Raw genomic sequence first — 15,543 nt, 5'->3', positions numbered from 1 at the left:
ACTTCTCCTAGGTCCAGCCTTCTTCCAAACCTCTCACAGCCCTTGACTACATTCCATGGTGTTCCGCATGGGTACCACGGCCATAGCCAGCCTCAGAACCTGACTATTGAGAAACCAAGCAGCACTGATCCCGGCTGAATTAATAGGGAAGCTGAAGTCTCTTTGAGGCAGAGATAAACTTGGCAGTTCAGCCTCATTAAAATCTTTAATTACAATTCCAAATGGTCTGCAAAGCCATGAAAGGTCACTCAACTGATTAGCCATAACATCTACAGCTGATGAAGATACAGGGACAGGGGCATTCTTGAGAATGGAAACTGTGGGGACTGGAAACTGCTTCCATTGTTTGTGAACATAATCTGACAATGTAAAGGAAAATACCTGCCACCCCCTGACCCAGCAGTCCAAGGTGGGGAATATCTCCTATGGAGGTAGCAGCTTAAGAACATGTAAGGATGTTTATTGTAGCTTTATTTGTTGTGCTGAACTGGAAACAACTCAAATGTCCATCCAGTGAAAGACTAGATAAATTGTGACGCGTCCATATCATGGACTATTATGCAGTTATTAAAAAGAAGGAGTTTAGGGCTTCCCTGGTGGCGCAGTGGTTGGGAGTCCGCCTGCCGATGCAGGGGACACGGGTTCGTGCCCCGGTCCGGGAAGATCCCACATGCCGCGGAGTGGCTGGGCCCGTGAGCCATGGTCGCTGAGCCTGCGCGTCCGGAGCCTGTGCTCTGCAACAGGAGAGGCCACACAGTGAGAGGCCCGCGTACCTCAAAAAAAAAAAAAAAAAAAAAGAAGGCGTTTAATCTATATGTACAGAGGGATGTCTGTGAGTTGCAGACTATTATGAACAGCATTATCCCATCCCTGTAAAAGCAAAAAATAAAACCCTCAAATATGTGGACATCTGCTTGTATGGTCATTAATGAAACATCTGGACGGGTTACACGGCAGACTGTTAATGTGGTTATACCTCTTGGTGGTGGAAACAGAATACATTTGTTAACTTTTCGTTTATAAATTTTTGGAGCGTTTACCTATAACAAGAAGCACGTATTACTTTTATACTTTAAATTTTATATTGAATACATACAAAAGTTTCTTTGCGACGGTTGCACAGCAATGTGGATGTACTTAATGCCACTGAATGGTACACTTATAAATGGTTAAAATGGTATATTTTATGTTGTGTGTATTTTACCACAATCTGAAACAAAACCAGAAGAACACCGATGCATCTTCAAATGCTCCAGTAACTGAGAATGGAAGCTGGGGCTAGTCAGAGGTTAGGAAATCAGACATGAAAGTAGATTTTTAAATTTTTTTTAAATTTTTTGTTTATTTTTGGCTGCATTGGGTCTTCGTTGCTGCCTGTGGACTTTCTCTAGCTGTGGCGAGCGCGGGCTTCTCTTCGTTGCGGTGCCGGGCTTCTCATTGTGGTGGCTTCTCTTGTTGTGGAGCACGGGCCCTAGAGCGCCCGGGCTTCAGTAGCTGTGGTGTGTGGGTTCAGTAGTCGTTGCTCCCGGGCTCTAGAGCACAGGCTCAGTAGTTGTGGTGCACGGGCTTAGTTGCTCCGAGGCAGGTGGGATCTTCCCAGACCAGGGATCGAAACTGTGGCCCCTGCATTGGCAGGCGGATTCTTAACCACTGCAGTACCAGGGAAGTCCCGAAAGTAGATTTTTAAAAGCATAATATTTAACTGGTGAAGAGAAGTCTGAGCATAAAAACAGTCATAATCCCATGGTGACCGAGGAAGAACAATCTCTTTTTTAAAATTTTTTTCCAAAAATAGATTTTATTTACTTATTTATTGGCTGCGTTGTGTCTTCCGTGGCTGTGCGCGGGCTTTCTCTAGTTGCGGGGGGCTTCTAATTGCGGTGGGTTGCGGAGCACAGGCTCCAGGGATGCAGGCTTCAGTAGTTGTGTCACACGGGCTCAGTAGCTGTGGTGCACGGGCTTAGTTGCTCCGTAGCATGTGGGATCTTCCCGGACCAGGGCTGGAACCCGTGTCCCCTGCATTAGCAGGCGGATGCTTAACCACTGCGCCACCAGGGAAGCCCCGGAAGAACAATTTAAATTCATTAATCCAGTCAGGATGAACCAAAGCACCTCTGTCCATCAGGGTAGGGCAGAAGCCTGGCTCTGACTAGATTTAATCCAAAGGGATTCAAGGAAAAGGAAAAGTCCAGTCTCTCAAGCAGCTATGGCCCAGTGGGAGCCTCCCTGGGATTCGCCACGGGGAGCCGGGTCGGGCAGTGGGGCTCGCCCTGCCTTGGGGCTAGATGCCGGGCCCTGGCCGGTTCCTGCTTGTGCTGCTGCTGTGCTGCTGCACATACCCCCTTCATGCCCGATCCCCAACCCTGCAGCTAGAGGCTTGCCCCCCGGGGAAACCGAGGCCAGGTGCCCTGCCCCCACCGCCCCAATCACGGGGGCGCTGAGTTCTGGGGCCACTCAATTGTGTCCACCCTCTCCCCTTCACCCCAAGCACACCCTCCCCCAAACCGTGGCTTCTGTGAGCCCTTTGTGAGCGCTTCCTGCAGCCCAGCAACAGAGGTCTGGGGAGACAAGGTTGCCAAAGCTGAGAGAAGATAAGGCCATAAGTAACATTACCCCAAATCCTCTCCCACCACACTTCAGTCTGAAACTTAATCCCTACACTTAGTCCTACATCATGGCAGGAACTGAGCAGAGGGGGAAATGAGTTTTATATCGAATTGGTGTTGGCAACCCCCCCACTACTGATGAACTATTTTGTGCTTGGTGCGAGGGTTGAAAAGATGAATAAAATCTCATCCTAAAGGGTATCAGTTTGGTTTAAGAAAAAAGAAAAAAAAACAAACGATTGAGTGAGCAGATTAGTGCAATAAAATATTAAAGATGCTATCACAGCAGAATGTGTAGGGTCAGGGACTTCCCAAAGGAGGATGTGAATTCTACATTCAGAGGTTCAGAAAGGCTTGAGAGGAAGTGGCTGAAATTCAATAATGTTGGAAGATAGGCAGGTCTTGGGCAGACAAACCAGAATGGGAAAAAGGGCACTCCAGGCAACTGGGCAGCTAGAGTGGGCTTCTGGGAATCACAGGGAGATCTGAAAATCTGACTGAGGGTAGGAAAGCATCGGCTGAATCAGAGCATATCGATTTTTAAAGCGCTCCCCTCTGCCCTTGCATTCTGGGTATTCACTAACATTAAACTCTTGACTCTCAGCCGTATTCCTTAGTCTTGTTTTCCTGTGTTACCGATGAGAGAGACAGAGACTTAGAAGTTACACAGCTTCCCTAAATTTACACTGCTGATATGTTGTTGAGTGAGAAATGCCAATCCAGATTTTTCTGATTCCAAATCCTGGTCAGGTTCGTTTCTCACAGGAGCCAGGTGGAGAAATGGACTATTTTTGAAGGCATTGGGGAAGGTCTCATTGAAGGAATCTCACGCAGGGCAGTAAAATGATCAGACTTGTGTTGAAAAAGCAGCTGTGTGGAGGACGTATGATGGGAGCTAGGAGGGTAATGAGAGAAGTCCAGAGGTGAGTGGGTGTTTCCAGGCAACACCTGGAGAATGAGCACAGGGTAGGGCTTGAAGAAGTGACTCAGAAAACCCAATAGTCATGGCTGGGGTACTGGAGCCAGTCTGGGAGGCAGGGGAGAGGAGTCAGCTCCCAAACAGGAAAGTGACAGGAGGAAGTGACATCCAGGGTCACAGGAGGCTGAGAGAGCACATCAGATAAGGGCTGAAAAGTGTTGGTGGATTTTGCAATTAGGAAGTGGATAGTAGGCTGGTCAGTCTGAGCTCACAGGCACTTCCAGTGCAGCTCGCCTGGACTGACCTGTCGCCCAAGCCGACTGAGCACAGCCACTGAGGCCAGCCCGCTTCTGAGCACCTGCTGTGGGCACGGAGCGCCTTGATAAAGCGTCACTGAACACACTGCAGCCACCCGGCTTCAGAAATGAGAGTTCATTAGCATTCACTCTGGAGATGCTCCTGTTCTTCACAGCTTTAAAGATCACTGTACCTGCTGGGTTATATTTCATGATAAATATTATGTTTTTGAAGGTGCCTTTGGGACGTCCAATAGGGACAGCTATTTTTATGCTGTTATTGTTGCAGTGGTCGCCGCCCATGTGGTGCTGGCCCTCTTTGTTTATGGCGCTTGGAATGAAGGCTCATGACAGTGGTGTGAAGGCAAACAGGATTAATGTGAATATCACCTTTTGATAGCATTAAATTGATTTTTTTAAATGATAAATGACTCTGGGATATTCATGATTTCAGTAAAGTTGCAAGAACATGTTAAAATCAAAAAAAGAAAAAAGAAAAATAAGAAACTGGCTGGGGAAAAAAAAGAAAATAAAGAAGTTACATAAGAGTAGAATCTAATTTTTTGTTTAAAAACGCAGGTTCATGAAAAGTAACCTTTTAGAGCATTCACCAAGCTGATGACACTGGTTATGTTGGGAGGAAAGGTGTTGGAGGGCCTTTTGCTTTCTTTGTGGTGTTATTCTGAGATAGTTGATATTACTTTATTATCAGAAAAAAGCAATCAAGTAAAGTACTTTGTTAATTAGACGTGAGTGGGAATGAACTCTCAGAAAGAGAAAGCAAGAAAACAATCCCGTTTACAATTGCATCAAAAAGAATAAAATAGGGCTTCCCTGGTGGCGCAGTGGTTGAGAGTCCGCCTGACGATGCAGGGGACACGGGTTCGTGACCCGGTCTGGGAGGATCCCATGTGCCGCGGAGCGGCTGGGCCCGTGAGCCATGGCTGCTGAGCCTGCGCGTCCGGAGCCTGTGCTCCGCAGCAGGAGAGGCTGCAGTGATGAGAGGCCCGCGTACCGCAAAAAAAAAAAAAAAAAAAAAAAAAAAAAAAAAAGAATAAAATAATTAGGAATAAACTTAACCAAGGAGGTGAAAGATTTATACTCTGAAAACTCTAAGACATTAATGAACGAAATTGAAGACAATACAAGTAAACGGAAAGATATCCTGTGCTCATAGATTGGAAGAATTAATATTGTTAAAATGTCCAAATGACCCGAAGCAATCTACAGATTTAATGCAATCTCTATGAAAATATCCATGATATTTTTCACAGAACTGGAACAAATAATCCTAAAATTTGTATGGAACTGCAAAAGACCCCAAATAGCCAAAACAATATTGAGAAAAAAGAACAAAGCCAGAGGTACCATGGGCCCTAACTTCAGACTATACTACAAAGCTACAGTAATCAAAACAGTGTGGTACTGGCACAGAAACAGACATATAGATCAATGGAACAGAACGGAGAGTCCTGAAATAAACCCATGCACATACGGTTAATTAATCTATGACAAAGGAGGCAAAAATATACAGTGGGGAAAAGACAGTCTCTCCAGCAAATGACGTTGGGACAACTGGACAGCTACATGTAAAGGAATGAAATTAGAACATTTTCTCACACCTTATAAAAAAATAAACTTAAAATGGATTAAGACCTAAATGTAAGACTGGAAACCATAAATATTCTAGGAGAAAATATAAGCAGTACACACTTTGACATAAGTCTTAGCAATATTCTTTTGGATCTGTCTCCTTAGGCAAGGGAAACAAAAGCAGAACTAAACAAATGAGAAGTAATCAAACTTAAAAGCTTTTGCACGGCGAAGAAAATTATCAACAAAACAAAAAGACAACATCCTGGATGGGAGAAGATATTTGCAAACGATATGTCTCATAAGGGGTTGATATCCAAAAGATATAAACAGCTCATGTAACTCAATATCCAAAAAATCAAACATCCTGATTTTTAAAATGGACAGAAGACACGAATAGTCATTTTTCCAAAGAAGACATACAGATGTCTAACAGGCACATGAGAACATGCTCAATGTCATTAATCATCAGGGAAATGCAAACAAAACCACAATGAGATATCACCTCACACTGTCAGAATGGCTATCATCAATAAGACAACAAACAATAAATTTTATTGGTGCGGATGTGGAGAAAAGGCAACCCTCGTGCACCGTTGGTAGGAATGTAAATTGGTACAGATACTGTGGAAAACAGTGTAGAGGTTCCTAAAGAAACTAAAAATAGAACAACTATATGATCCAGCAATTCCACTCCTGGGTATATATCTGAAGAAAACAAAAACACTAATTTGAAAAGATATATGTTTCCCAATGTTCATAGCAGCATTATTTATAATAACCAAGATATGGAAGTAATCTAGGTATCCATCAACAGATGAACAGATAAAGAAGATGTGATGTATATATACAATGGAATATTATTCAGCCATAAAAAGAATGAAAGTTTGCCATTTGCAACAACATGGATGGACCTGGAGGGTACTATGCTTAATGAAATAAACCAGACAGGGCTTCCCTGGTGGCGCAGTGGTTGAGAGTCTGCCTGCCGATGCAGGGGACATGGGTTCGTGCCCTGGTCTGGGAAGATCCCACATGCCGTGGAGTGGCTGGGCCCGTGAGCCATGGCCGTTGAGCCTGCGTGTCCGGAGCCTGTGCTCTGCAACGGGAGAGGCCACAACAGTGAGAGGCCCGCAAACCACTAAATAAATAAATAAATAAATAAATAAATAAACCAGACAAAGAAAGACAAATACTGTATGTTTTTACTTATATGTGGAATCTGAAAAATAAAACAAACAAATGACTATAACAACAGAAAACAGAAAGAGACTCATAGATACAGAGAACAAACTAGTGGTTACCAGTGGGGAGAGGAGTAGAGGGAGGGGCAAGATAGGGGCACGGGATTAAGAGGTACAAACGACTAGGTATAAAATAAATAATATAGGGACTTCCCTGGTGGTCCGGTGGTTAAGACTCCGTGCTCCCTATGCAGGGGGCAGAAGTTCGATCCCTGGTGGGGGAACTAAGATCCCAGGTACCATGCGGCAAGGGCTAAAAAAAAGGAGGATATAAGGATGTACTGTACAGCACAGGGAATATAGCCAATATTTTATAACAACTTTAAATGGAATATATTCTATAAAATATTGAATCACTATGTTTTACACCTGAAACTAATATAATATTATAAGTCAACTATACTTCAATTAAAAAATTTAGAGGAAAACAGTGAGGGACTAAGGAGTAGAGAAGGACAATTTATTCTCGGAGCCTATTTTGGGAAGAGAAGAAGTGAGCCTAAAGGGAGAAATTTCTGGAAAAGGAGCCAGTGATAACAGGAGTTATGTCTAACTAACAATGTATTTTAAAATATCTACAGTTTTCTTTTCTTTTCTTTTCTTTTTTTTAGGGGGAGAGGTATTACCTTTAGTCCTCTAAGATAGGCACTATTTCCTCATTTTATACATGAGAAAAGTAAAGCTCAGAGACTTAAAACCAAGGCATTATATCTCATAAGAATCATCAATGAGGTGCTTGTTAAAAATAGATTATTGGGTCCCACTCAAACCTCCTGAGTCAGGCTCTAGAGAGGAAAGGCCTAGGAAACAAACAGCCCAGGTGATTCTTAGGCTCTGGCAAGCCTGAGGAGCACTGTCCTCAAACCTCCTATCTCTCTATTCCCCTGCTAGTTAGAAGGGAATAACCAGGGGGTCAAAGGGAGGCCAAGGAAGAAGCTTTGAAGAAGAAAAGGGATGGCCCCGTTAGGGCAGCACAGCACATAGATGAGTGTGCAGGGTGTGTGTGTGCATTGTGGATTGGCCCACCATCCTCTGAGTAAGAGTCAGAGGTCATCTCTGAAATAAAGGGGTGCAGTAGAGTGCAGACGGTTTGAGGCCAGGGTAAGGCTTTAATGCCACTGGTGTATGGAGCAGAAGGGGTCGCGAGTCTTCCCTTGAGAGTGAACAGTCTCAGGAAGACACTGGGACGTGGAACAGCAGCAGGAGGAGAGATGCTCGAACATTCCAGGTCCAAGAGTGAAGGCAGGGAGTGGTGGGAGATGAGGGTGAAGTAAGCCTTTGAGGGGCCTTGTTTAGTCTGCTAAGGAGCTTGGAAGTCATCCTGAGAATGAAAGGGAATCCTTGAAGGAGCAGCAGAGAGCTATGCAGTCAGACACATATTTCCAGATTGATTACCCTGATTATATCAAGGAAGATGGATTTTAAATGGTTAAGACGGGAGGGAAGGAGGCCAATTGGAAAGACTCTGGCTATAAACCAAACAAGCAATGCTATGGGTTGGCTTGATGAGGATAGAGAGGAATGTCCAGATTTGAGGAATGGGAAGTTAAAAATGGGCAGAGCTTGGTAATGGTTTGAAACTGGAAGGTGTTGAGGTAGGCAGCAGTCCAGTATAAGCGCCCATGTAAAGCACACCTGCCTATTGTTTGGGAATAGCCAGTTCTGCTATAGAAGACAAGACGACAAATGGGACAGATGGAATTTATAAAGGTAAGCACATTGGAAATCTGTGAGACACGTTAGACGTCCATAAGTATGTATCAATAGAACACATATTTGTGTGAACTGAGGTAGAAAGAGAGGGAGGGGGGCTTCCCTGGAGGTCTAGTGGTGAAGACTGTGCTTCCAGTGCAGGGGCTGTGGGTTCAGTCGCTGGGGAACTAAGATCCCACATGCCATGGGGCCAAAAAAAGAAAGAAAAAGAGGGCTTCCCTGGTGGTGCGGTGGTTAAGAATCCGCCTGCCAATGCAGGGGACACAGGTTCAAGCCCTGGTCCAGGAAGATCCCACATGCCACAGAGCAACTAAGCCCATGCACCACACTAGTGAGCCTGCATGAGGGAGGGAGGGAGGGAGGGAGGGACCAAAGTAGGCACTAAATACTCATGAGCCCCAAAACATATGAGACATCTGAGGCTATCAGTATGCATAACCCAGAATTCAGGCTGCAAGAGCCTTCCACCCAATATGAACCTGATCTTAAATGTGTTAACCTCCCCTCATCACTTTCCCTTGCTCCTCATGGTGTGTTTTACCTTTATTTAATAAACCACGTGGTTCAAGCATCTTAGTTTGGTCTGTGAGCCTTTTTGTTCCACGACCTCTGGATAGCTTCACAGTACTGTACCAGGAGGCCACTGTGACATAAGTTAATTTCCCACACTACAACCCAGTTCTGACTTAAGCAAGCAGATAGGTCGGATGGTGATGCCACCTACCAGGAATGTAGGATGAGGGCCAGATTATTCCCTGGTGGGGGCTAAGAGGATATCCTTAGTTTAGATATGTTGAATTTAAGGTGATGTAGGACATTCTGTCAAGACGGCCAATAGGTGGTTGGGTACACTGATGTGAAGTGCAAGGATTTGGACAGTGGAGTCATTACTATCTAAAACTATGAGCCTGGATGAGATCCTGCAGGGCAGCAAGAGTTTCCCTTCCCATTGTTCACTCCCCATGCCCCTTACTCACTCTTTTGCTGTCCTAGTGATAGTCCTACCTCCTCACCTTCTTACAGGTGGAATCATCTCCCCAAAAAAGTGCCCACTAGAGATAACCCATTCCCACCATTTCTTTTCCCCTCAGCAACCTATTCTCTGCACTACAGCTTCATCACTGCTTCCCAGCCTAGCCCTGAGCAAGCCCATTATGAATTCTCAAGCTCTCGGATGACCAATCTTTCTAATGGTACTGCAAGGAGGGCAGGTGGGCAGAGTTCCAGGCATCCTGGTCTGAAGCCAGGGACCTAGGGGTTTGGGAAAAGCTGATTCTCAAAATGAAGGCCAAAGCCCAGTACCTTGTTATCAACTAAGAAGCATCGTGGAGCAGAAGAATCAGAGCCAAGGTGATGGGGAGTGAAGGGAAGAGCTCAAAGCAGTCCTAAAGATATGGAGTTGTTCATTCATTATCGTTAAACTAATATTTATTAAACTCGAGGCCAGGCACCCTGCTGAGCACTCTGGATACAGCACCCTTCACTGATGCTGCCTCCTCCTGGGGGGTTTCATCCCTGACTCCAGACCCTAGTGTGTACCTGATGGTGCCCAAAAGATTGGATATTGAGTATTGGGTATTGGAAAGGGTAAGACTTAAGTATAAGACTCCTACCTTTCTCCAGTCAGGGAACAGGGCTAGAGAGTTCTCCGTTGTCTCAAGAACCCCAGGACTTCCCTTCAGGTGAAAAAAAAAAAATTGTATCCAAGTTTTTCAAATTCAGGGTCTGGGAAATAAATGGCCTTTCTGACATAGCCACCTCCCCATCTCCACCAGTATTTATAGGAACCCTGGAAACCAGGTCAGGGTCCCAAGAGAAGTATATTTCTAACCTACATTTTTTTTTTTTCATCTAGCAATATCTGAGGGTCTAGTAAATGCTGTTCATGGTGCTTTACCAATAATAAACATTACAATAGCAGCTACTGGGACTTCCCTGGTGGTCCAATGGCTAAGCTTCGGAGCTCCCAATGCAGGGGGCCCAGGTTCGATCCCTCATCAGGGAGCTAGATCCCACATGCCACAAGTAAAAGACCCTGCATGCCACAACTAAAAAAGATCTGCATGCCACAATGAAGATTGAATATCCTGAGTGCCACAACTAAGACCCAGCGTGGCCAAATAAGTAAATAAATATTAAAAAAATAAATAGCAGCTACTAGTTCTTGAATTTCTTGAATTCTTATTGGCAGGTATGACATTAACACTGGCATGCATTATATCATTTGATCACTATTGTTATCTCCAACTCCCAGATGAGGAAGTTGAGGCTTAGAGAGGTCCAGTTACATTTGCTATGGACAATATATCTAATAGTGGCATTTAGATCTGGGATTTAAACATGTTGCTCTGTAAGGCATACGGTTAATATGGTTAATAATATGGTAGTAACATTTTTTTTGCATAGTTTTTTTTTTGTGTGTGTGGTACGCGGGCCTCTCACTGTTGTGGCCTCTCCCGTTGCAGAGCACAGGCTCCGCACGTGCAGGCCCAGCGACCATGGCTCACGTGCCCAGCCACTCCGCGGCATGTGGGATCTTCCCGGGCCAGGTCACGAACCTGTGTCCCCTGCATCGGCAGGCGGACTCTCAACCACTGTGCCACCAGGGAAGCCCCGGTAGTAACATTTTTTAAAAAATATTTATTTATTTATTTAGGCTGTGCTGGGTCTTAGTTATGGCATGGGGGATCTTCGTTGCGGCATGCGGGCTCATTCATAGCTGTGGCACGTGGACTTCTTAGTTGTGGCACGTGAACTCTTAGTTGTGTCATGCATGCGAGATCTAGTTCCCCGACCAGGGATTGAACCTGGGCCCCCTGCACTGGGAGCGCGGAGTCTTACCCATTGGACCATCAGGGAAATCCCCAGTAGTAACACTTTTGGAGACAGGTGGATACTACTTTCCGTGATGATCATTTCATAATGTACGCAAATGTCAAATCACCATGTAGTACACTTGAAACTAATATAATACTGTATGTGAATTATACTTCAATTAAAAAAGCTTGGTGAGGCTTCCCTGGTGGTCCAGCGGTTAAGACTCTGCGCTTCCACTGCGCGGGTTCTATCCCTGGTCAGGGAAGTCCTGCATGGGCAAGGTGCGGCCAAAAACAAACAAACAAAACCCCATGATGCTGGGCACAGGGCATGGGTCCCTGCATTCAGGAGGGCTCAGTGTGGTCAGTACCATGACTGTGGCATGAGCAGGGCACGATGGGAGCAAAGGAGGGAGCCACTTGCCGCAGGGCATGAAGGGTGGGGTGCACCATGACTTTGGTGGGGACGTGCATGACCGGGAAGATATGTCTTGGAGAATGAGTGAAGGTTTATCAGCCGAGGAAGGGAATTCCAGGCATTTTGGGAAGTGGTGGGAGTGGAGGTAGAGAAAACTAATGTTTTCTTCTCCTTTGGAGTTCTGGGACTTCGGCATTTCAGAGTCACACGACTTGTTTGGGAATCAGAGCACCTGGGGACACTGGCAATACAACTCTGATGGCCAGGACTCCCTTCTCAGTACACTTGAGTCTTTCAATTCCAGCAAAAGCAAGCTAGGAAAAAACAGAACTACAGATGGAGAGAAGTGAAAAGAGTAATCCTTCTTGACCAAGAGCTGCCTCCACCATTTCAGGAAATACCTGGAAGCTGGGGTGGGGCCCCAGCCTGCAGCCTATGATAGGAATGATAGGTGGGGACTGAGCAGTGTGGAAGGTGAAGGGGCTGAGGGCATGGCGGGGAGGGATGAGGGAGCAGACCTCTATTGCATTAAATGTGTCCTTCGTGAGCACAGTTTTTTGTTTGTTTGTTTGGCCACACCACGTGGCATGTAAGATCTTCCCAGACCAGGGATCGAACCCGTGCCCCCTGCATTTGAAGTGCGGAGTCTTAACCGCTGTACCAGCGGGGAAGTCCATGCATTATCTTTGTCCTACATGAGCACAGTTCTGTTGCTAACCAGCCTAGCCACTGGCCTTGCCTTCTCTCACACATATTTGGTCAATCCATTCTCCACTTGGTGTTCAAGTTCTAGCCCAGGGCTTAGCACCCCAGGGTACTCAGGGCGGGGCGGGACCGACAGTCACCATGGAATGTGGTGTGAATGGTGCCTGGGTGGCTGCCCAGGCCCTGTTGTGGAGGATGCATGGCAGTGTGGCAAGACCAGAGGTGGCAAGTCCCCCTGGTCTAGGAGTCTCTAGGTCTCCTTTGCCACCACTCCTCCCTGTCCCACTGGCCCTCTCAGTGCGTGTGCCTCTCTACAAAGCCCCCTAGAAGAGAGCCCATCCCAACATGCAGGGCCCGTGGCTTCTGTCCTCTGGTGTCCAGCTGTCCCTGAAGCCTGGGTCTTTGGGACCTCAAGCCATCTGATCCCAGTGGGATGGGACTGCTTAGAGCCAGCAGTCCACTGAGATGCCCTTTGACACAGCAGAGGTTTCCTGTCTGGTGGCATCCCAGTCCAATGCTGGGTCTCTGCAGGACCTCAGATGAGCAGACAGGGTAGCCCAGGGAAAGGGTGGGGGAGCCAGGCTCGTCTGTCAGTGCCTCACATGCCCACACCTTTCAGAGCCTCCTGGTTCTAAGCAACACACACCCAGCCCTGTCTGGATCTTCTTTGGGCTCCTGGCCTCTGGAGTGGTCACTGTGGGAGCTGTAGGCACCTTCCTCTGGAAGAAGTGGCAGAAGGGCAGGGCAGCAGGTATGCTCAGAATTTTAGAACTGTGTTTCTTTTTCTTTTTTTAGTTGCGGCATGCATGTGGGATCTAGTTCCCCGACCAGGGCTTGAACCCAGGACCCCTGCATTGGGAGCGCAGAGTCTTACCCATTGGACAACCAGGGAAGTCCCGACAGGTTTTGCTTTCTTTTTTTTTTTAGAATTTTAGAGCTGGAAGCGACCTTAAGGATCATCTGGTTTCCCTCTCTCTGGGAGGCTGAGGTCCAAGAGCAGTGATTTAGAGAAAAGCAACTGAGGAGGGAATATGAAAAATATGAAAAGAAGGAGTAGGTTAGGATTTCCGTTTCCTCTCTAGCCTTTGTACACACACACACACACACACACACACACACACACACACACACACAAACACACACACACACACACAAAGTTTTACTTCCTGAAGTATGTTCTTATAAGTTCCCAAACACCAAAACCAAATCAAAACTGGCCTCCCAAACTCATCAAACAAATCTTGATCAAACTCGAGGGGAAACTCTGCTAGATTTCCCAGGAAGGCTGCTGGGAGATGGGGGTGCGGGGCGGGAAAGCCTGTGCCAGCATCTCACTGAGTCCCTCCTCTCCCACCCCTCCAACCCCAATTTCTCTTCACAGGTGTGCAGAGAGAGATTGCTAGTCCCATGACAACTAAATGGCGAGGATAGAGAGGAGGGTGTATGGGAGAGAGGCAGCACTTTTATGTCTGAGCTGGAAGGAAATTTAGGGCTCATTTGGTCCAATTCCTCTTTATTAGATGAGGAAACCAAGGCACAGAAAGCGAGGCGCTGTCCGCTGGGGTGTCAGATCCAGGGCCCAGGACCCTGGTCTGCAGACCCTTGGTTTATTCCTGACCTCTTCTCCTGGCTTCCCCTCCCTCTTGCTTTCACCTCTCTATCCCCCTACAGACTACAAGCAGAGAGCTGACTCCTAGTTTTGAGGTAACAGTACCTGGATTTGGGAAAAGAAGATTTCAGTTTGCAGACCTCGCAGGAGAGATCATAGGGTCAGTTGTTGAGAAGAAGGGGTGTGGTTTACGGTGAGCAGTGGAAAATGTGTAAATTGAGATTAAGGGAGATATTCTCCCAAAGTGGGCAAAGCCTGAATCCTTCTCTCCTCAGCCTTCCATTCTTTCCCTTTCTTCTGCCTTCAGATTGACAGTAGCCAGAAGCCAAAATAAGGGGTTTGCTACCCTGGTGTAGAGCAAGTCTCCGTTGGTCCCCATGAGCCATTTCAGCTGGTTTTCCCAACAGAACAGTGAGGGGATGGCTGGGCCGACAGCAGCAAGGCCACCATCGCACCTCCTAGCAACCATGCCAGGCCAGCCACACCTGGCAGGGAGTGGTGGCCCTCTCCTGCCCTCCCTGGGTCATGCTCTACAACCAGATACTTGCTTTTGTCTTTATGTAGGACCTTGACATTGCACTATAATAAAGGTGTATGCGGAGAGTTTGTGAGGCCAGTCCTAAATTGGTTTCGGGGACTTGAAGCTGTTTAGTGACTCCCTAAGACCCAGGAGAGTGGAGGAGCCAGGTCTGATGACCTAACCCCGCTTCCAGTCTCCTCTGGGCCTGCACAGAGCTGGCCCGGGCAGGGGCTGGCTAGGACTGCAGACAAACTTAACTTTCCATTAAGGTTCTGGGTCAGGCTCCAGGCAACACCTGACTGATCTGGCTCAGATCTCTGGCTACAAGCCAGCCAGGCAGCCGGGCACCCTCCCCTCCTCTGTCTCTCCCTCTGGAATGGGACTCTTGCCCAGGCCAGAAACATACCACCTAGAGCAACTATTGATTGAAATCTAAAAAACAGAGGTTGTTGTTGAGTGGGGGGAAAAGGGGAAGGTGTTTTAGGGGCCGCTGGGAAGACAGGGGTACAGGGGCTCTCTGGACCACATGGGGGAAGGGGTTTCTGGGAGCCTAGAGGGCGGCGAGCCAAGAAGCACTGCTGTAGGAGATTTCCCAGGTCCGCCCATCCCCCTCCTCCGGGAGGCCGTCTTCTTGGCAGACAGCAGATAGATGCATGACAAAGGGGCTGTGATGGCTCTGTCCTGGGGGTTGGGGAGATGGCTGGGGAGGGGCCCCTCCTGGTCCAAAGCACACCTCTCCACCCCCACCGGGCCCCTTAATCTATCTGCCTTTTGGGCAGTTAGTGGTTTAGCGGTGAATACAGCTCCAGTTTCGCTGCCCTGTAGATCTTCCAACAGACCTATGGGAAGTATTGAAATGCATGCATACAATTAGTTGCCCAAAAAGTACTTAGAGATGGGCTGGACCAGGGGCTGTGTGATATAGATTCAGAGGAGAAAAAAAACCAAAACCAAAAAAACAGGCTCAAAGGACTCCCAGATACCACCAAGTTGAAGACGGCTGGCCACAGTCAAGAGGACCCCCAGCAGGACCCCCAAGCCCCTCAGAAGGCAGACGCTGAGCAAACAACCTGAGACGGGGCTGAGATGAAGAGACGTCTAAGT

At 47.0% G+C, this 15,543-nt stretch overlaps 2 pseudogenes; both read left to right on the top strand.

Moving 5' to 3' along the window:
* The window catches only part of LOC132432943 (MHC class I polypeptide-related sequence B-like), a 159,508-nt pseudogene that overhangs the window by 19,451 nt on the left and 124,514 nt on the right, over window positions 1-15,543 (top strand).
* Window positions 2,286-4,199, top strand: LOC132431863 (vacuolar ATPase assembly integral membrane protein VMA21-like; annotated as a pseudogene).

The sequence above is a fragment of the Delphinus delphis genome, chromosome 10 (assembly GCF_949987515.2).
Source record: "Delphinus delphis chromosome 10, mDelDel1.2, whole genome shotgun sequence".
Lineage (NCBI taxonomy): Eukaryota > Metazoa > Chordata > Mammalia > Artiodactyla > Delphinidae > Delphinus > Delphinus delphis.
This window is presented reverse-complemented; position numbering and strand designations above follow the sequence as displayed.